The sequence below is a fragment of the Neoarius graeffei genome, chromosome 28 (genome assembly GCF_027579695.1).
Source record: "Neoarius graeffei isolate fNeoGra1 chromosome 28, fNeoGra1.pri, whole genome shotgun sequence".
In the NCBI taxonomy this organism is placed as follows: Eukaryota; Metazoa; Chordata; class Actinopteri; order Siluriformes; family Ariidae; genus Neoarius; species Neoarius graeffei.
This window is the reverse complement of record NC_083596.1, coordinates 1850803-1873675: the sequence shown is the minus strand read 5'-3', so window position 1 is coordinate 1873675 and position 22873 is coordinate 1850803. Positions and strand designations below refer to the sequence as shown.

Genomic DNA, 22873 nt, shown 5'->3' with positions numbered 1-22873 from the left:
CCCCCTTGTGCAGCAATAACTAGAGCTAAACATTTCCGGTAACTGTTGATCAGTCCTGCACACCGGCTTGGAGGAATTTTAGCCCGTTCCTCCGTACAGAACAGCTTCAACTCTGGGATGTTGGTGGGTTTCCTCACGTGAACTGCTCGCTTCAGGTCCTTCCACAACATTTCCATTGGATTAAGGTCAGGACTTTGACTTGGCCATTCCAAAACATTCACTTTATTCTTCTTTAACCATTCTTTGGTAGAACGACTTGTGTGCTTAGGGTCGTTGTCTTGCTGCATGACCAAGGTTCTCTTGAGATTCAGTTCATGGACAGATGTCCTGACATTTTCCTTTAGAATTCACTGGTATAATTCAGAATTCATTGTTCCATCAATGATGGCAAGCCGCCCTGGCCTAGATGCAGCAAAACAGGCCCAAACCATGATACTACCACCACCATGTTTCACAGATGGGATAAGGTTCTTATGCTGGAATGCAGTGTTTTCCTTTCTCCAAACATAACGCTTCTCATTTAAACCAAAAATTTCTATTTTGGTCTCATCCGTCCACAAAACATTTTTCCAATAGCCTTCTGGCTTGTCCACAGTTTGTCTGCAAGTTGCAGACGAGCAGCAATGTTCTTTTTGGAGAGCAGTGGCTTTCTCCTTGCAACCCTGCCATGCACACCACCGTTGTTCAGTGTTCTCCTGATGGTGGACTCATGAACATTAACATTAGCCAATGTGAGAGACGCATTCAGTTGCTTAGAAGTTACCCTGGGGTCCTTTGTGACCTTGCCGACTATTACACGCCTTGCTCTTGGAGTGATCTTTGTTGGTCGACCACTCCTGGGGAGGGGAACAATGGTCTTGAATTTCCTCCATTTGTACACAATCTGTCTGACTGTGGATTGGTGGAGTCCAAACTCTTTAGAGACAGTCTTGTAACCTTTTCCAGCCTGATGAGCATCAACAACGCTTTTTCTGAGGTCCTCAGAAATCTCCTTTGTTCGTGCCATGATACACTTCCACAAACATGTGTTGTGAAGATCAGACTTTGATAGATCCCTGTTCTTTAAATAAAACAGGGTGCCCACTCACACCTGATTGTCATCCCATTGATTGAAAACACCTGACTCTAATTTCACCTTCAAATTAACTGCTAATCTTAGAGGTTCACATACTTTTGCCACTCACAGATATGTAATATTGGATCATTTTCCTCAATAAATAAATGACCAAGTATAATATTTTTGTCTCATGTCTAAATCTGATCATGTTTTAGGTCATATTTATGCAGAAATATAGAAAATTCTAAAGGGTTCACAAACTTTCAAGCACCACTGTATATTTCTTAAATTTATTTACTATTAATATTATTAATGTTATTTTTATACACTTTGTTTATTTACACATTTTTTGTAATTTTTGTCCTCTATCATATTGTCACCATTTTGTAATTTTTTATGAGGACCACAATGGAAATAAGTCATTTTATTAGACTTTTTTGTGTCATCCTCGGTTTTTTACGTCTTTATAATAATTAAATGTGTATTTTATTGTAAATGTACATGTGGAAAACCTAAATCAAATCAAATCAAAATAATGTCCTGATTCATGGGTGGCACGGTGGTGTAGTGGTTAGCGCTGTCGCCTCACAGCAAGAAGGTCCGGGTTTGAGCCCCGTGGCCGGCGAGGGCCTTTCTGTGCGGAGTTTGCATGTTCTCCCCGTGTCCGCGTGGGTTTCCTCCGGGTGCTCCGGTTTCCCCCACAGTCCAAAGACATGCAGGTGACTCTATGACTCCATTAACTGGTGACTCTAAATTGACCGTAGGTGTGAATGTGAGTGTGAATGGTTGTCTGTGTCTATGTGTCAGCCCTGTGATGACCTGGCGACTTGTCCAGGGTGTACCCCGCCTTTCGCCCGTAGTCAGCTGGGATAGGCTCCAGCTTGCCTGCGACCCTGTAGAGCAGGATAAAGCGGCTACAGATAATGAGATGAGATAAGCTGATGTTGCACAATCACGGGTTATTGCCCCTAGTGGACAAAATGGGAACTGTAGCAAGCAAGCAGTGACAGACGCTCACATGGGCAGGATCTTTCCTAGCCTGGGCCCGCCCATCCTAAGCGTGACGCAACACAAGGGCCTGTTCCGAGCTTAGTCTGGCCAGGCAGGCTATCTACAGCATTTCCAAGCTCCCGAAAAATCGGGAACCAATCAACCTTGAGCATCTCCAATGGCCCTGGGTAGAGGCGTGTTCAAGGCACTGACGTAGTAGAACTGCGACCGGAAGCCATAGATTGTTTACAGAATCTATGCCGGAAGCACTTCATTCACATCACGAACATGGAGCAGCGGCAAGCCTTTAACACAGCGGTAGATGCTGTATTGAAAGCATTCAATGGGAAGTTCTCATTGAAAACGGAGCAAAGAGCAGCCCTGGAGGTATTTATTGAAAGGAAGGACGTTTTCGCCTTGCTCCCAACCGGCTTCGGTAAGAGTTTAATCTACCAGTTAGCCCCGTCGCGTCGCATATGTCAGAGGAAAGAGTGATGTGATTGGTTTAAGCTTTGTCACAGCCTTTTCTGGCTTCGACCAGTAGCAAACTGAGGCATTTCAGGGAGGCGGGTCAGCCACGGGCTCTGGGAAACAGTTTGGCTTAATAGCTTGGCCAGACCAAATGCTCGGAGAGCTTTGAAGTCGCGTTAGCCAGGCTAGATCTTTCCTGCCCCTAGCCACATGACAGGGTTGCCAGATTGGACTAGTTTAGATTGGACTAGTTTAAAATATTAATAGGCCGCTAGGATGCTTTTATTTTGCAGCAAATAATCTGAAATAAATATAATAAATTTTCTAAAGAAACACAAAGTGTAAGTGCAAACGGTGTATCTATGGTGGACAGGACTGTTTCTACTGTAAGATAATGTATATTGAAAAGTATAGGATTAGGAGAAAAAAGGGGCTTATGGAGTGAATGATGTCTGTACATCAAAAATGAAATGTGAAATACTTGATTTCTCACTGACAAACCTGAGGGAATGAAGAAACATCTTTTCCGTATTTAGGATATTTTCAGAGCTTTTGTGTGGAAATTTTGCTGAAAACCTGGCAACCCTGGGTAATAAACTATTCCTATCATAAACATTTGACCAAAATTACATCCAAAACTCAAAAAGCTTAAAAAGGACCTGTACACTGAATCACTGGATAACTTCGACTCCCAGCTGCTGATTACAGAATTACAGATCATCGCCTCTAGCATCAGTCAGGTGTGATCACTTCTCCACTTTGTTTAGTTTGAGGCTATTGTCGTTATTAATGTCAGCCTGTGACTCCAAAACCTGCGCAAGCCGCTGCTGTTGATCTCAATGTGAAATTATTATATAGCGACTAGAAGACTATTACACCAAGACTCTAGAAATAAACAAAATTATCTCATCTCATTATCTGTAGCCGCTTTATCCTGTTCTACAGGGTCGCAGGCAAGCTGGATCCTATCCCAGCTGACTATGGGCGAAAGGCGGGGTTCACCCTGGACAAGTCGCCAGGTCATCACAGGGCTGACACATAGACACAGACAACCATTCACACTCACATTCACACCTACGCTCAATTTAGAGTCACCAGTTAACCTAACCTGCATGTCTTTGGACTGTGGGGGAAACCGGAGCACCCGGAGGAAACCCACGCGGACACGGGGAGAACATGCAAACTCCACACAGAAAGGCCCTCGCCGGCCCCGGGGCTCGAACCCGGACCTTCTTGCTGTGAGGCAACAGCGCTAACCACTACACCACCGTGCCGCTCATAAACAAAATTATTCTAATTATTAAATGAGTACAAATATCTAGAAATAGGATTAAATCATCTCATATTTGTTTATTCCCTAATAATGAGAAAGATTATTTAACTTCAAGATATTTTCACTTGCTAAGACAGGATCGTGTTGCAGCGAGAGCAGAAATAAAACACTGAAAATCTCAAACACAGCAATTTAAAAACAGATAAAACAGCAAAATCCTGCACTGCATCTTTAATTTACTGTCCTGCAGCAACATAACACTCAGTCACACACACACACACACACACACACACACACACACACACACACACACACACCGTCTGACTATATTGTGTGTGCAAGAAAAAATCTTGGCCTCTCCAGGCCTCCGTATCATTCTGTTTACCCTTTTACTAACTCACAATTAATTTCGAGTCTCAATATGTCACACTTTCCAATAAACATTCCAGCGCACGATTCTCTCACATCACACACACACCGGCGAAACTCATCCAGGTGTGTTCAATACACAGAATTAACCTGGGACAGGATTACTTAATCTGGAGATTGCATGATGGACAGGGCCTTATTGCACAACTGCACACACACACATGGAATGAGTAAACAAAATCAGCTTGTGGTCAGCTCTGTGATATACACACTGCCTCAGAATACTGCATTGCACCGCAACTGGGTGGGCGAGAGAGAGAGCTGGGATGGAAAAACAGAAATGAAAAGAGGGAGAGAAATGCAGCGTGGCAGAGACACAGAAGAGGCCAATGTAATGGTAATAGAGACTGAAAACGCGAAAATGATTAGAGAAAGAGAGAGAGAAGAAGGATAGAGAGGAAAAGACAGACAGATGAGCAGAGATGAGTGCGTTGGCAGGCAGAGTAAGAGCTCAGTCAGAGTCCTGCACTGATTAGTATCCCACCCAGTGAGATACACACACACTACAGCACACACACTGAGAGAGAGAGAGAGAGAGAGAGAGAGAGAGAGAGAGAGAGAGAGAGAGAGAGACTGTGAAGAAGTGTGTGTTGATTGAAATTTCATATTTAATTTCTGAACATTTTGAAATATTTGGAATTATTTGACATAATCAAGATCACTGGTACTGATTTGGGCGGCACGGTGGTGTAGTGGTTAGCGCTGTTGCCTCACAGCAAGAAGGTCCGGGTTCGAGCCCCGTGGCCGGCGAGGGCCTTTCTGTGTGGAGTTTGCATGTTCTCCCCGTGTCCACGTGGGTTTCCTCCGGGTGCTCCGGTTTCCCCCACAGTCCAAAGACATGCAGGTTAGGTTAACTGGTGACTCTAAATTGAGCGTAGGTGTGAATGTGAGTGTGAATGGTTGTCTGTGTCTATGTGTCAGCCCTGTGATGACCTGGCGACTTGTCCAGGGTGAACCCCGCCTTTCACCCGTAGTCAGTTGGGATAGGATCCAGTTTGCCTGCGACCCTGTAGAAGGATAAAGCGGCTAGAGATAATGAGATGAGATGGTACTGATTTGATATAAAATATATTTTATTTCCTTAAGAGCATGAATTCATGACTGCACTGCTGATATTGAAATGTTTTTACATTTAAACATGCACGTGTGTGTGTGTGTGTGTGTGTGTGTGTGTGTGTGTGTGTGTGTGTGTGAGAGACACCTAAAGCACCTGTCCCTTTTCCCCTTGATGGCCATGGTGCCCTTTTTGGTAAAGCAGGTTGTTGTTTGCCTGCCTATGGCCCTCATTAAAATAAATAAATAAAATAATAATAATAATAATGAATAATAATTAATCTGTAAGTTTAAATGCCTGTCTCTCTGTGTTCAGTTAGCTGAAGGGTGAGGTTGCTGGTCTCTGTGAATTTGTTGCGTGATGTTTGCATGCTGCTCTCCCTCTCTGACTGAAGGAACATCAGCCAATAAAACCTAAAGGCACAAACACGTGCTCATGGGTTCCTGTGAATCTGAAGAAGCAGCAGTCAGAGACTCTGGCAAACAGAAGGGTCCATCATTTCTTGTTCTGCAGAACTGCCAGTTTAAATTAAAACCCGACCTGTTATAATATCTGACTTGATGCATCACTGTAATTTGTGTTTCAGAGCAGTCGGGCCGTCTCTCACCTGGCACTCACAGCAAGAAGGTTCTGAGTTTGAACCTCGTGGGTGACAGGGGTCTTCCTATGTGGAGTTTGCGTGTTCTCCTCGTGCCTGTGTGGGTTTACTCCGGGTGCTCCGGTTTCCTCCCACAGTCCAGACATGAGGATGAGGATGAGGACAACTGGCTGCTCTATGAGTAAATTCCTTGTCGGCGTGTGTGTGTGATGGTTGTTGGTCTCTGTGTTAGTGACCTGTTCAGGGTGAACCCCACCTCTCACCTGAAGTCAGGAATTGGCTCCAGATTCCCCCCTGATGGATAAGTGGAACAGATAACGAATGGATGAATATTTAAACTTGAAAAATAATTGAAAGGTGTGGCCCTCATTTGCAATGATGTTGAATACATAGTTACAAGGATACAAATAAGCACCCTCCTGATCCATGTGCCCCTTTTTAAATCTGAGCTCCTGCCCTTCTAAAGGTCTCACAGCATCACTGGGTTTCACCTGAGGGATTGTGGGTAAATCTGGAACGTGTGACTCTACATTGCACTGTGTGTTCCAGAGCTGTAAAGCGGAGCTGATCATGAGGACGGAGAAATACAAGCTGTTTCTGTGTAAAACTAAGCAAAACAATAATAATAATAATAATAATAATAATAGACAAATTCCCAAATTATGTCTTGATTCATGCTAACCTGTGTGAATCAAGTTGGAGTTCTCACACACGAGAACTCCACAAAAAAAACACACACTGTTTTTTTCCTCCTGTCGTGTTTTCAGAGTTCAGTTTGGATGAGAAAAGCTCCAGAGACTTGCTGAATAAACTTACTGCATCCACCATCACACTAACGGGCCGTTACAGCTCCTGATCATCTACACCCGGCATCACCAAATGGCGGACCTCGGTCCGGATCCGGACCCAGTGATGGTTCTGTCCGGACCCATGACCAATGGTAAATTCACGAGATTACGTAATTTTCATGAAGCATTATTTTGGACGGTCGTGGCTATTGACAGCGGGCGCTGCTACTCCAGTTCATACGACAACAGCTTCACTCAGTTGAGCCAATAAAATCGTTAGTTTACCCAGTGCACCAACAAGCAGAGAGGAAAAGAGTTAAGTTCAGAGACAACCAACCGAGACAACATGGCTTGCTCCAAAAGGCGGCGAAAAGTAGACAAGGAAAATCGTTGTTTTAAAGATGAATGGACGGAGAAATACATGTTCATTCTTCCGGCGAGCAGTTCAAAACCAGTGTGCCTCATATGCTCCGAAAACGTGGCATTAATTAAAAGCGGCAACGTGAAGCACCACTACGAAACGAAGCACAGCTCTTTTGAGCAAAGTTATCCCCTGAAGTCCGAGCTGAGGGCACAAAATAACCCAACTGCAAGCACAGTATGACAGGTCTACCCGACTCATCACACATACATTTACAGCCCAGCAACGTGCAAACGAATGTTCCTTAAAAGTAGCGTGGATTTTGGGGCAACATAAACACATTGGAGTGTGTTCCCTGGTCTAACCAAAGGAGCACTGCACACCTTGACTATGTTTGGATCGACTTACAGCTGTGAGTCAGCTTTTTCCACTATGAACATTGTCAAAACCAAGTACTGTTCTAGGCTCAACAATGAACAAATCAAATCAAGTTTATTTGTATCGCGCTTTTAACAATAAACATTGTCGCAAAGCAGCTTTACAGAATCTGAACGACTTAAAACATAAGCTAATTTTATCCCTAATCTATCCCCAATGAGCAAGCCTGTGGCGACGGTGGCAAGGAAAAACTCCCTCAGACGACATGAGGAAGAAACCTCGAGAGGAACCAGACTCAAAAGGGAACCCATCCTCATTTGGGCAACAACAGACCTACACCTACACATCTGCATGAGAATGGCACTAACTCCATTCCAACCAAGATTTAAATTACTGGCAGGTCAGCCACATGCCCGTTTTTCTCATTAAGAAGAGTAAAAGAAGAATTAAAAGAGAAAAGTTCAAAGAAAAATGTTCTGTTTGCATTTCCCCCCCAAAAAGCCACTTGTTTTCTGAAGATGTGGACTTTTTTTTTTTTTTAAAGTAGGCCCTCATTTTTTTAGGCTGGGACCTCCTTATTTTAAGAACAAAGAAGAGAAAATGTGAAGTCAATGCTCTGTTTGCACTTTTTAGTTAATGTTTTCTGAGTTGACTTTTTTTACTTGAAGTGTAGGCCTTCAATTCTTCAGGTTGGGATAGGGTGACCAGATTTCCCGAGTCTGAAACCGGGACACTTTTGCGCGCGACCATGCTCGTGCACGCACACCTTTTTTTTACGTAAACGTGACACTCAGAGAGGTGCTCTTATCATTTTGTTGAAGCTCACATTTATCAACATCTCACATGAAATAAAACAAACAGGCATTTTGTTCTCTAGTAGCACAGTGGGATACAGATCAGTTAAATTGTGGTCAGACAACAGATGTTGTAATGGCTGAGAATAGGCCAGGCTATGTCCATAGGCCACATTTACACTGATTTATTTCACCTGTTTGTGAGAACACCAAGCAGAATGCATATGCACATGTAGGCTATATCTCTAAAATTGTATGCACTATAGCATGAACTTAAAAAGTAGATATGTGACCTCAACATAGCCTCGGTCAGAATCACCCTTACTAACCATTCCCCACAACTGAATGAATAAAGCAAGAAGATGTGGACAAAAGTGAACACTTTAATGGAAGCTGCAACAAGCTGTTCAACACAGCAATATGGCCAAACTGTCAGAATGGTATGTTAAACAGAAACAAAAAAGAGACAAGTGATTTGAGAATATATATTACGGAAGCCGAGAGAGGCCCTTCATATAATCCTTTTTTTTTATTCACCTTGTTATCCCGAGATAACGACATAATTAATTCAGGATCTCGAGAAAACAACACAACTAATTCGAGATCTCGAGAAAACAAAACCGTTATTCCGAGATCTCGAGAAAACAAAACAATTATTCCGTGATCTTGAGAAAACAAAACAATTATTTCATGATCTCGAGTAAACAGCTGAGAAATGGTTCATTCAGGTGCGCCAAGAGACTTGTGATATGCTGACTTTGGGGCTATTTCTCATTCTGTTTAGACGCAACTTTGGTCATTAGAATGTCTGGAATAATCGATCACCTAATAAGGCAATATTTTGATCAGGGGTTGACACAGGGAGAGATTGCATTAAGTCTTTTAATAAGGGATAATTTCAAAATTAGTCCGCGGCACCTCCGCAGAAGACTGGCCCGGCTTCGTTTCCTCGAGATCCTGAATTAATTATGTCGTTATCTCGGAATAACGGTTTTGTTTTCTCGAGATCTCGAATTAGTTGTGTTGTTTTCTCGAGATCCTGAATTAATTATGTCGTTATCTTGGGATAGCAAGGTGAATAAAAAAAGATTATATGAAGGGCCTCTCTCAGCAGTAAAGGAGGAGAGGGGCGACAGCCCGAGGAAAGCCCCCACAGGAGCGCACAGCATTTGCAACATAGGCTGCCCAACTCAGTACAAGAGCAAAGCACTTACAGTGTGTGCAGTAGGCTTCGTACGCATTGTTCTGCACCTCTTGGAGGAAGGGGTAGGTGCCCTGTAAATCTTTGGAAAAGGTACATTTTCTTTTCAGCATAATTGCTGCGGCATTACTGCTGCTAGCTGCTAGACAAAGAACATTCACACCAGTTATTGTTTATTTTATTGTTGCATGGCAACACGTTCTGTTGTCTGGAATAATGTGGCTAAATAAACACCCATGCCACAGGGCCAGGGGGCAGTAACCAGGAAAGTTTGCGATTCCTGTCAATTCATCAAAATAGTAAATGCAGACATTTCTCCGCTCATGATTCCCACGCTGCTCAGTCGCAAACGTCGCAAGTGGCGAAAACCGGGACATATCCATGTCCCGACAGACTTTTGTCGGGACTCGGGACACACAACCCCAAATCGGGACTGTCCCCGGTAAAACCGGGACGTCTGGTCACCCTAGGTTGGGACCTCTTTAATTTAAGAGAAAAAGGAGTTATTCCACTCTGTTTGCACTTTTTTATTTATTTTATTCTGAGGTTTCTGTTTTCTTTAATCTGAAATAAAGGCCTTGAATTTATTTTCCTGGGACGACTTTTATTTATGGTAAAAGAGATAGTTGTGCACTCAGTTCATTTCCTGCATTGGAAATGAACAATAAATATTGTTGAAACCATATGAAAATGTGGACATAGGGGAAGGCTATAAGACACAAGCTGGACTTCGGTTCGGACCTTCTACTTGGACAAAATTTAATAACTGGACCTCAGTGACTTTTAATTGAATACCCCTGATCTACACCATCATTAACATGTTCCATTAGCATCAGCATCTGAGTATCAGAGTGTGTGTCAGACGAGTCTTGATGTTTCTGTGTGTGAGTTAAATCAAAGCTCGATTTATTACTGCATATTATTTTTGTGTCTCTTATTCATTCATTCATTCATTCATTCATTCCCTAATTTCCCGTCTTATCATTTTCTGTATTTATTTTTTTGAACATATCTTTTATTTATCACATTTGTTCACAACTGAAATTATTATTTTTACATTTATACACATAATTTCTTAATTATTTTATCATTTTATGTTTATTGATGAATTTCTGTATTTTTTACAGATTTAATTTTTAAATTTTAATGAATTTATCTGTTTATTTGTTTGCCTTTTTAAATATCTGAAGTTAATTATTAGTTATAACATTTATTATCATTTATTTTTTACTGATATTCAGTGGCACAAACCACTGACTCTTTAAATATTTATTTTGCATATGCAGTAATATTTAAATCCTTTCCTTTATTATTTATTTATCTAATATTTATGAATTACTGCATTAGTGCATGACATATTACTGCAGATTTTATTTATTTTTTATTTTTGCATTTATTCATCTCATCTCATTATCTCTAGCCGCTTTATCCTGTTCTACAGGGTCGCAGGCGAGCTGGAGCCTATCCCAGCTGACTACGGGCGAAAGCCGGGGTACACCCTGGACAAGTCGCCAGATCATCACAGGGCTGACACATAGACACAGACAACCATTCACACTCACATTCACACCTACGCTCAATTTAGAGTCACCAGTTAACCTAACCTGCATGTCTTTGGACTGTGGGGGAAACCGGAGCACCCGGAGGAAACCCACGCGGACACGGGGAGAACATGCAAACTCCACACAGAAAGGCCCTCGCCGGCCACGGGGCTCGAACCCAGGACCTTCTTGCTGTGAGGCGACAGCGCTAACCACTACACCACTGTGCCGCTGCATTTATTCATAATCAAGGAAATAAATAAATAAATAAATAATATTAAAAGGATCTTTTTTGTAGCAATAATAAAATAAAATAAATATTTTTAAAAATAATTAATAACACAAGGTAAGTATAAAATGAATACAGAAATTAATAAATAAATTATAAACAAATCCGGATTTTTAAATTTATTTATAATATTTATATTGATGTATTAAAGCTTTGTATTGATTTATTAAACCCTATTATTTTTAATATTTATTCACTTTAGACTTATTTAATATTTTATTGATCTTTTTTTTCCATTTAAAGGCAGAAAAAATAACTGTAAATGATGAGTGAGAGAGGGAGAATGTATGACACGCTCATCCTGTCAATCACTTGTTTCAGCCAATCAGAAATGGGTTTGTGAGTCACTGCATTTTCTATTGTTCATTTTAATCACTGAGTGTTTTGTGTCCGATGCTGAGAGACACGAAAACATCAACAGCAGCAGGATGATGAGAGCAACACACGCGCACACACGCGCGCACACACACACACACACACACACACACACACACACACATTACTGCAAGTCAGTAGGTTTTTGAACCTCTTCTGTTTCTTCTCTTTTATTAAACACAGTTTAGTCACGATCATTACAATACCACAAACAAAATGATCCACAACAGCAGTTAAACACGGAGCTAAAACTCTGCACAGGTTTTTATCTGCTCGCTCTTGGACTTTAATATGACCCTGAAGTTTTTTAATAAACGAGTGATTTATTAAAGACTGAAGGACTGAGAGTGTAAAAGACAATAATCCTGTTGAAGAAAAACAAACAAACAGCGTGAGAGTCATAAATGCTGAATTACAACCAGAAACGTTTTTGACCTTTGATTAGTTTAAATTAGATTAGATAGAGATTATCCATCCATCCATTATCTGTAGCCGCTTATCCTGTTCTACAGGGTCGCAGGCAAGCTGAAGCCTATCCCAGCTGACTATGGGCGAGAGGCGGGGTTCACCCTCGACAATAGACAGAGATTATTTCTAGTGAAATTATGATATTCATATACATATATACACAATAACCCATAATAATGTAGAATTTAAACAGCTAATTTGTTCTAATCTTCATCACTAACCTAGAACCACTGAAAACACTTAGTTTTCACAACTAGAAGATCTAAAGACACACATTTTCCCTTATATTTTTTCTTTCAGAGCAAAAGTTATTTTTATTCTGTCATTTCAGCAGAAATACCCCATGAAATATTTCTGCCTAGTTAGCATTAGCTAATAACTCTCAGCAGCACTGCTATACTAACAGAAAAAGGAAAACGGATCAGTAACATGTAATAACATGAAAAGTTTAGTGCTAAAGCAAGATATGTTCATGTTATTACGACCTACAAACCCATTACATAATAGCAAGAAACTCTTATTTTTATAATAATGCACTATTTAACTTGTTATAACATGATAAATTATTGTTATAACATAAAACATTTAAGATTATCATCAGACACAGTGGAGGATTTCAGTATGGCAACATGGGCAGCCACCCAGGATGCCATCTTGGCAGGGGTGATCACAACAACAACAACAACAACATAATAATAATAATAATAATAATAATAATAATTGACATTTTTACACAGATTTACTGCCTCCTTTTATCCTTCCTGTGCCTGTGTTTGATTGTTCTTTACAGTCTCTTCTGTAAAAACGGATTTTCACGTCATATTATGACAGACAATAAAGTTTTCTGAACCTCCCCAAAGTCCTGTTGAGACGCTGTGAGATTTGTGTGTAATAAAATATATCTGTATTTCTCCTCCAGGATAAAACATTTATCTTCATCTCCATCTTCTGCCTGCAAGCTGAAGTGCAAATGCAGTCAAACAAAATATGAAAAGCTTCTGACAAAAATGAACTCAAGTGCCTCATCAGAAACTTGAACATATCCCACAACCTCAAATTGTTTTAAAAAATGGGAGTGTTGCTTATTTCTGGCCCAGAAATAAATGAACACCAAGACTGAAGGAGCAAAAAGAAATGTTTCATCATGTTTTTTAAGGTATGTTTTTAAATTGTTAATCCTTCATGAAGTGGAGTTCCTGTTACCTGTTCCGTAAGAACAGCATGTCGTACTTTTTATTAGTAGAGCTTGTAGGACTTGATGGTACAATCCCTTTCAGCCTTCCAGCCAACGATCCGGCGTCAGTGTAGAGAGGCCTGAAGAACATCACCAACTACAGGAGACCATTCCCCAACACTCACTACGTTTACATGCACATAGAGAGAATCGAATTTCTGCCGTTGCTCGACTGAAATCGAAGTTCAAAATGCCATGTATACACCTTAATTCGGCTGAAATTGAACCGAACTTGATTTCTCGGAATCGAGCTACACGACCTAGTTTATGCGATTTCTGCCGAGCTAGTTTGTGCATGTATACCCTATCGAGCTAGTTGTCGAGCTACTTCCGGAAGTGACGAGTGACGAGACCACAAGCGGGAAACACAACAGCCTCGGTCGGCATGACAACGAATCATGACAACGGCATGAATCTTTTCTTTTTGTGGCATTGTTTGCACTGTTAAAATTTAGCTCACTTACTGTATCACCAAATACATCTGTACAGCTGTTGCATAGCTGTGAATTGTGTACATAAACAAGTCATTGTATTTGTGTGTGTGTATATATATCCAACATCTGAAGAATGTCAATAAAAACAAAACAATTGAACTGTTTGTGTGTTTATTAAGACATAAGTTAAATTGTAAGCAAAAAAAAATATTTTTTGTAAGCAAAAAATGGACTTTAGAAAAATATTATTGTGCAAAATAAGTTGTCTTACAAAACAGTGGTCTGCGCCGGACAGTTTGTAGCCATAATCTGTTAGAGCAAGCCTAACAGCTTGAACACGGAACTGCTAGTGTTGCCAGATTGGGGGTTTTAAGTGCATTTTAGCGGTTTGAACATGTTTTGGGCTGGAAAACGTCAGCAGTATCTGGCAACACTATAGCTCTTCTTCATGACGACAACCGGAAGTGTACCAACACGATGGGGCGTGTAGCGCCACGTGTGGCTCGGGTGCACAATGCACCTTGCACAATAGCCCGATTTCACTTGTGCATGTAGGATTGGATTTCTCTGGCACCCCTGCTGGGACCCTTTGCTCGATTACCAACAGCAGCTCGATTTGGACGTGCATGTAAACGTAGTCACTGCAATGAACCATCAACTGGCTGACGAGTTGAATGTGTTTTACTGCAGATCTGACAAATTCACACCTCTCCCCCCCAGACATTAAAGACTCATTTACACCCCCTGCTATTCTGCCTCCTCTCGCCTCTGACCCCACACCAGCACTCAAGATCTGTGAAGAGGATGTTTGTCAGCTTTTTCGCAGACAATAGATCAGGAAGGCACCCGGCCCAGACGATGTGTCACCCTCCTGTCTGAAGGTCTGTGCTGATCAGCTGGCCCCCATCTTCACTCAGATTTTCAATAGATCCCTGGAGCTGTGTGAAGTCCCCTCATGCTTCAAACGCTCCACAATAATCCCGGTTCCCAAGAAAACCACCAATCACAGGACTGAATGATTACAGGCCTGTAGCCCTCACATCTGTAGTCATGAAGTCCTTTGAGAGACTGGTGTTGTCACACCTGAAGGACATCACAGACCCCCTGCTGGACCCCCTGCAGTTTGCCTACCAGGCAAACAGGTCAGCGGATGATGCAATCAATATGGGACTGCACTACATCCTGCAACACCTTGACTCTGCAGGGACGTACGCCAGGATCCTGTTCGTGGACTTCAGTTCGGCGTTCAACACCACTGTTCCAGATATCCTTCACACCAAACTCACCCAGCTCACTGTGCCCTCCTCCACCTGTCAGTGGATAATAAACTTCCTGACTGACAGGAAGCAGCAGGTGAGGCTGGGGAGCATCACATCCAGCACCCGGACTATCAGCACTGGCGCCCCCCAGGGGTGTGTGCTCTCCCCACTGCTCTGCTCTTCTACCTTTACACCAACGACTGCACCTCAAGAGACCTGTCTGTTAAACTCCTGAAATTTGCAGACGACACAACGGTCATTGGTCTCATCCGAGATAGTGACGAGTCTGCATACAGACAGGAGGTTGAATGGCTGGTCTGTTGGTGCAGTCAGAACAATCTGGAGCTGAACACGCTCAAAACTGTGGAGATGACAGTGGATTTTAGGAGGAGCCCCCCCCACCCTGCTGCCCATCACCGTCAACATTGTGACTGCTGTTGAAACCTTCAGGTTTCTGGGTTCCACAATCTCCCGGGACCTGAAGTGGGAGACCAACACAGTCACCATCATTAAAAAAGGCCCAGCAGAGGTTGTACTTTCAGCGCCAGCTCAGGAAGCTCAACCTGTCTAAGGAGCTGCTCACACAATTCTACACTGCCATCATTCAGTCTGTTCTCTGCTCTTCCATCACTGTTTGGTTTGGATTGGTCACCAAACAGGACAAGAACAGACTGCAACGGACAATAAGGTCTGCAGAGAAAATTATTGGTGTCAGCCTGCCCTCCATCCAAGACCTGTACCTGTCCAGAGTCAGGAAATGGGCAGGTAACATCTCTGCAGACCCATCACACCCTGGTCACAAACTGTTTAAACTTCTCCCCTCTGGGAGACGCTACAGAACACTGTACGCAAAAAAAAAAACGGACACAAGAACAGTTTTTTCCCCTCAGGCTGTCTCTGTGATGAACAGCTAAAACCGGACTCAAATATCAGTAACATCAACTGTGAAATATTTGCACACTCATACCGTCATTCTGTGCACACAGTATATTTATATTTACTAATTCAGCCTTGCACTATGCTGTCTATATATATTTATTTATTTATTTATTTATTTATTTATTTACCCTTCTACATGTACATAGCTTTTTGTTTTTTTCTACGCTTTATCTGTTTGTACTAAGATAGCTAAGTGAAACCGGAGTCAAATTCCTCGTGTGTGTTCACATACCTGGCAAATAAAGTTTATTATTATTATTATTATTATTATTATAATCAGCACTGCTTCTTGCCTGTTGTCTTGAGTGGGAGAGCGGTAAAACTTCATTGGGGTCATCAGGTGGGCACCCTCCTTCCTTGATATTTCATTGATTTAGGCCCATGACACCTCCAGAGGGCTCAACGGTGACACCTGGCGTCCCAGGTGTACCCCCCTCTGTTTTTACCCCTCAGTGGTCATCTCCCCCTCAATGGTCATCTCACAGCCCAGCTGGAGTCCTTCCTCTTGATCCACAGCCAGTTGCTGCTTCGCTCTGCAGCCTCTGAGAGTGATTTCACTGCTTGTCGGAAGGCCTGTCCTTTCACTCCCATTCTGTTCAGGAGCCTAGTTGTAGTCTTGGCAACAAACCCTCTACACCCAACTTCTACTGGGAACACCTTGGTATGCCAGTTGCGTTGTTCTGCCTGGGCTGCTATTTCAGTATACTTCAGGCTTTTCCGCTCGTATGCCTCTTCAACAGCAGCTTCCCATGGTACCATCAGTTCCAGGATGTATAGAATTTTCTGGAAAGTTGACCACAGGATGATGTCTAGCCTGAGAGTAGTTGTTACTATCTCTGTCGGAAAGACAAGTTTATGGTCAAAGTCAACCTGCATTTCCCAGTCACGGGCCAGGTCTAGGAGGGTCATGTTCACTCTTGCCAGTGATTTCACCGGATGTTTGCCTGCTTTCACAAAAGGAGTGATGCTTGATATTCCAGGCATTGGAGGAGGGAGGGCATTGGTGTTGGTCCTCCTTTCTTCTTGGGTGATCGCCAGTTGCTGCAAGACCTGGTTGTGCCTCCAGGTGTAGCGACCTTGGGACAGGCTGGTTTTGCAGCCGGTAAGGATGTGCCTCAATGTTGCAGGTGTTTGGCAGAGAGCACATGTGGGATCTTCTCCTATCCACTGCTGTAGGTTTCTGGGAGTAGGAAGAACATCATAGGTGGCTCTGATGATGAAGCTGAGTCTGCTTCCTTCCATTTCCCAAAGATCCCTTCATGTGAGCTTGCAATGGTCCAGGTTGTCCCAGCTGGTCCACTGTCCCTGTTTTGACTGTGAGACTGCCTTTGTACATCGCTCTGCCTCCTCTTGGTGCCGAACCTGCTCAACCACCAGCTTTATTCTCTCAGTGGATGGAGCCTTGTGCCACATTGGTCAACTTGCACCAAAACCAAGCCCTGCTCTTCCCTGTTGAACATGTCCCACTATGTCTCCATGCCTGAGAGCAGATTGTGCTTACTGTACAGCTTCTGATGGGGTCCATTTCCTCCCAGTTGCCAGTCTGGGGGCAGCTGCTCATATTGCTGCATCGTGAGACTCAAAGTCATCTCCAGCCTCACTTTAATACACTTGTACTCTTCAGTGAGGCTGGAGACAGGCAGTTCCAGAGTTCCCCGTCCATACACTCCGATACCACTGAGACAACGCAGGAGTCCAAGCCACTTCTTAATGTAAGAACTGACTGTCCTCTTCAGTTTCTCAACCTTGGTGATAGGGACTTCGTAGACCGTAAGGGGCCACATCAGACGAGGGAGTAGTCCAAATTTCAGACAACACAGTTTCAGCTTGCCAGGAAGTGGGGTCTTGTCTATGGTGGCCTTTGATGGTTTCTCTATGGCCTTTGATGGTTTCCTCCCTCTGCTGGTTACTCTGGTCTGAGTCTTTGAGGCTTTCATTGTACCACCGTCCCAAGCTCTTGACTGGCTGCTCTGACACCATTGGAATGGGTGTTTTGCCAATGTGGCATCTCTGGTCTACGAGTTTTCCTCTGATGATGGAAATGCTTCAGGATTTGCTGGGTTTAAACTTCATACCAGCCCATGTTATATTGTCGTGAAGCTTTTCCAGCAAACGCTTGGTGCATGGGATGGTGGAGGTCAGGGTGGTCAGGCCATCCATGTAGGCACGAATAGGAGGTAATCGCTGTCCATCCTGCAGACATTCTCCTCCACAACCCATTTGGAAGCCCGGATGATCACTTCCATTGCCATGGTGAAGGCTAGTGGGGAGATGGTACATCCTGCCATTATCCCCACTTCCAGTAATTGCCATGATGTTGTGTATTCTGTAGTTGTTATGCAGAATTGCAAATCTTGGAAGTAGTTTTTGACCAGGTTTGTGATGTTCTTTGGCACATGAAAGAAGCCGAAGGCTAACCAGATGACAGAATGAGGGACAGATCCAAAAGCGTTGGCTAGGTCCAGGAATAAGACGTGCAGGTCTCTTCCTTCCCGTTTTGCAGACTGGATTTGATGCCACATGATACTTGTGTGTTCTAAGCATCTTAAGAAGCCTGGTATCCCAGACTTCTGCACTGACGTGTCAATCAGGCCGTTCTGTTTCAGGTAGGTTGTCAGTCTTTGAGCAACAATGCTAAAGAAGATCTTGCCTTCAACATTAAGGAGACTGATCTGCTGGAATTGGTTGATGTTAGAGGCATCCTTTTCCTTGGGTATCATTATACCCCCTGCTCTCTGCCAAGCTTTTGGTATAGTTTGCTTTGTCCAAACCACCTTCAACTGCTTCCAGAGAAACTGCAAAACATCGGGAGCATTTTTGTACAGCCGGTATGGAACTCCATTTGGTCCAGGAGCTGAAGCTGCCCTTGCCTTCTTAATTGCCTTCTCAACTTCACTCCACCGTGAGGGACTGTCATCCAGTAGATGTTCTGGCTGAGGTACTGGTGGCATGTCTGAGGGTATCTCCCTTCGTTCAAGTCTTTGGATGTCTGTGTATGTTTGTCAGGTGGTCCTCCAGCTCCCTCTTTGGCACCTTAAGAGACCCGCTCTTCTCCTTTGTGAACAGACCTTTTACAAACCTGAAGGGATCTTTGTAGAAGGAAGTTCTTACCTTCTCCTTCCTCTTGCATCGAGTTCTGAGGTTTTCAGCTCTTTGCAGGTTTGCCAGATGACCCTTAAGATCCTCATGCAGGAGGTCAATGGCTGCTCTCTCCTCCACTGAAGCTTTCCTCCATTGTTTCCTCAACTGTCATCTTTCCTTGACAAGTTGATCAATCTCTCGTTGCCTTCTGGACTTGGGTGGGGTCGGTGTTTCCTTCTTTTTTGGCTGTTTTAGTCCAAATCTTTCTGCTCCATAGGAGTTGATAAGGTCACCCATTTTCACCAGCTTCTTCTCAACTATTCCTCTGAGGCTACTCAGGATGTTCATCAGGTCTGTGTTGATTGTTGCCCACTCTTTCTTGCTGCAGGATTTTGGCCACTTCACTTGGTCTCTGTGGCCTTGGATGTTTTTCTTCAATGCAGGCTGTGGCTGGTTAGGTTCCAGGTTGTCACAAGGTGTGCTTGAGTCTCTCTCAGTCACTGGGATAGTGATGCTCGATGGACTGTGGGTTGAATCCTGCCGCTGAGCTTCATTCGCCTTACTGGACCTTTGTCTTAGTAGATAATGGTCAATGCGAGATCCCGACCTTGTCTCCTTCAAACACTTCATGTGCCCTTGATGTATTTTCAGCCCTAACTTGGATGTAACCTTATTCCATCCGCAGATGCACGTTTGGAGTTCTTTAACTGCAGCTGAGGTAGTTGCCGTGCTGATTTTCTCTCATCGTCGTTTCCTTGCCTGGGTTCATTACCATGTTGTCAGCCAACGAGTCATCTTTTGCCCCCACTCTCGCAGACTCTAGGGGTATTTTCCTCTTTGGACTTTTCGTAGCAATGAGGGGTGACTCCATTTCACTTATCAAAGCGACGGAGCCTGCTGTCATGGGTAGCTAGCCCATGACAGCCCCGTTGGGGTCTTTCCCTCTGGTCAGCTGTCTTTCCATGCCGTCACAGAGTCTTTCCACTGTTGTCAGCTGCACTTTCACAGCAGTCACTAGTTGCCCAGTTTATCAGTAGAGCTTGTAGGACTTGATGGTACAATCCCTTGAATAATCAGCACTGCTTCTTGCCTGTTGTTTTGAGTGGGAGAGCGATAAAACTTCATTGGGGTCATCAGGTGGGCACCCTCCTTCCTTGATGTTTCATTGATTTAGGCCCACGACACCTCCAAAGGGCTCAATGGCGACACCTGGCATCCCATTTATAGTCACGTTTATTGTTCAGGAAACAAGTTGTAGCAGCTGTATACAGTCATTTCCTTACCAGCCGCTCTTTATTCTCAACAAAACGCAGATTGTCATGTTACCATGAAACTACAAAGAAACGTAAATTCCTCTGTCCTCCGCATGATGTTGGAAAACTTAGTTACAGCTTTACCTCAGATTATTACAAAAAAAACCCTTCACCATATCAACCATTACACATTTTTATTCCGTTTACGTGGCGCGTCCATGGTACACGCCCCTACGAATAAGCTGTTAAGATAAAAACAGTAATGTATGAGAACAAGTGCATTAATATAAACCTGCACTACTGTCAGAGCTGCTGTTAGAGAGAATTAATCAACACCTTCTGACTAATCAGAGCGCAGGATTCAACAGCATTGTGTTGGGAAATAATTTAGAAGTGTTAATGAAAAGCTTTTACTAGAAATATTATAATGTATAAATACTCATTTCAAGAAAAACATAAAATTCCATTAAGTGTATGTGTGTGTGTGTGTGTGTATGTTAGGTGTAATGTGTCTTTAGAAAGGTGGGGGGTGTTTAGTGTAAAGGTGTGTGAGTGTGTAGAGCATCTGTGAAATAGAGAGAGTGTGAAATGAAATGTGCATCTGTGTGACACACAGATGCACATAAATATGTGACACACACACGCGTACACACACGCGCGCATGCACGCACACACACACACACACACACACACACATACACACACGCGCGCTGCTGCATTGCACACATACTGTGCCATTTCTTGCAGCAACCAACCCAGGATAGGCTGTTACCGTGGGCAACCAGCTCTGGCATGCCCATCTTGCCTCACTCACACACACACACACATACACACACACCTCTTTCAGTAGTACCACCTTTTTCTGCTTTCAAATCACACCTGCTTGCTCTCTCTCTCTCTCACACACACACACACACTTTCATCCATCCATCCGGATTACAGAAGTGGAAAACAGAAAAGAACAGAAGTGAGACAGATGCACATATATATGAGAGAGAGAGAGAGAGAGAGAGAGAGAGAGAGAGCAGTATACACAGATGGGACAGAGTTATAGATGACTGTACTTATTGTGAGAAAGAGAGAATGACAGAGGAAAAAAATAGAGAGAAAGAAAGGAAGAAAAGGTGGACAAACAGAGATAAAGACTTTACCTCTATCCATCTATCTGTGCTGTTGTGCTCTGCTCAATGTCTGTTCTCTTAATGTTTCTGTCTTTGTTTTTCTTTCTCTCGCTTCCATTTTTCTCTCCATCCTTCTCTTTCTGTCTCATTGCAAATCCTATCATCCAGAGCTCTGTCCCATCTGTCTCTCTCTCTCTCTCTCTCTCTCTCTCATCTGTATCATTTTTCTCTTTTTCTTTCTCCCTTCCATCTCTCCATCATTCTCAATCTGTCTCACTCCATCTCTGTGTCATTTCTCTCTCTTTCCATCTATGCTTCAATCTCTCTATCTTTTGCTCCATCTCTTCTATGTCCATGTACTTCTGTCCCTTTCCCCTTCTCTGTCAGTCTCTTTCTTTTCCTCTCTCTCACTTCATCATGATATCTGTCCATCTCTGCTGCAGTCATTCATCTCTCTCTCTCTCCAAATCTGTTCTCTCTTTCTCTCATACAGCAGTAATTCCATGAACAGCGGCCTTAATCTCCGTACATTAATGGAAAACCCAGCACACACATACACCTACCTACACACACACACACGTTTGTTCACTGTCAAGTGAAAATCCTGTTGCTAACCTTATTGCTATTCTTAACACAGAGTGGCTTTGTAGTGTGTGCGCACACATCTTGTTAAATACTACAAATACAAATAAAGGTCAAATACATGACATGACAGGAGTTTTGACCTGTGATATTACATGGTGTGTGTGTGTGTGTGAGTGAGAGAGAGAGAGCTACGAAGAAGGTTGTGCGTGTGTTGACAGACTGTGTATTACTAACTACCTGAAGAATAGCAGACACAGCATATTTTAGACACACACACACACAGAGGTAAAGTGGATGTCAGTGGGCCTCATGAATGTTTAAAGATGTCATAAAACATCAGGAAGCAGAAAATTACACACACTGCAGTGAAGAGGCTTTCAACAGGTGTTTCTAACTCTCTCTCTCTCTCTCACACACACACATACACACACACCAACCTGAACATCTAAGCTCCATCTCACATGGACAAACATACACACTCGCACTTACACACCCACACCTGATAATCTAAGCTCCACCTCTTCCTGTCTCATATATACGTATAACCATACTCTCTCTCTCACACACGTACCTATATACCTGTGCTTTATATTTTATGCACCCACAAACCTGATTCATTCACATGCATCACTCTCACTCTCTCTTACACACACTTGCCTGTATATAGGTGCTTTGTACACCCACACACCTGATTATCAAAGCTCTGCTTCTTCTCACTTCATATATAACACATTAGAGGCATTTAGCAGATGCTCTTATTCAGAGTGACGTACAACACACCAACACACCCAGAGCAGCCTGGAGAGCAGTTGGGGTTTGGGTGCCTTACTCAAGGGCACTTTAACCATTCCTGCTGGTCCAGGGAATCAAAGTGGTGACCTTCTGGTTCTCTAACCATTA

General features: G+C 43.1%; 1 protein-coding gene across 1 annotated transcript in view; it reads right to left on the bottom strand.

Moving 5' to 3' along the window:
- Positions 1 to 22873, bottom strand: part of LOC132875989 (voltage-gated potassium channel subunit beta-3) — a 64224-nt gene that overhangs the window by 21197 nt on the left and 20154 nt on the right. The window lies entirely within an intron of this gene.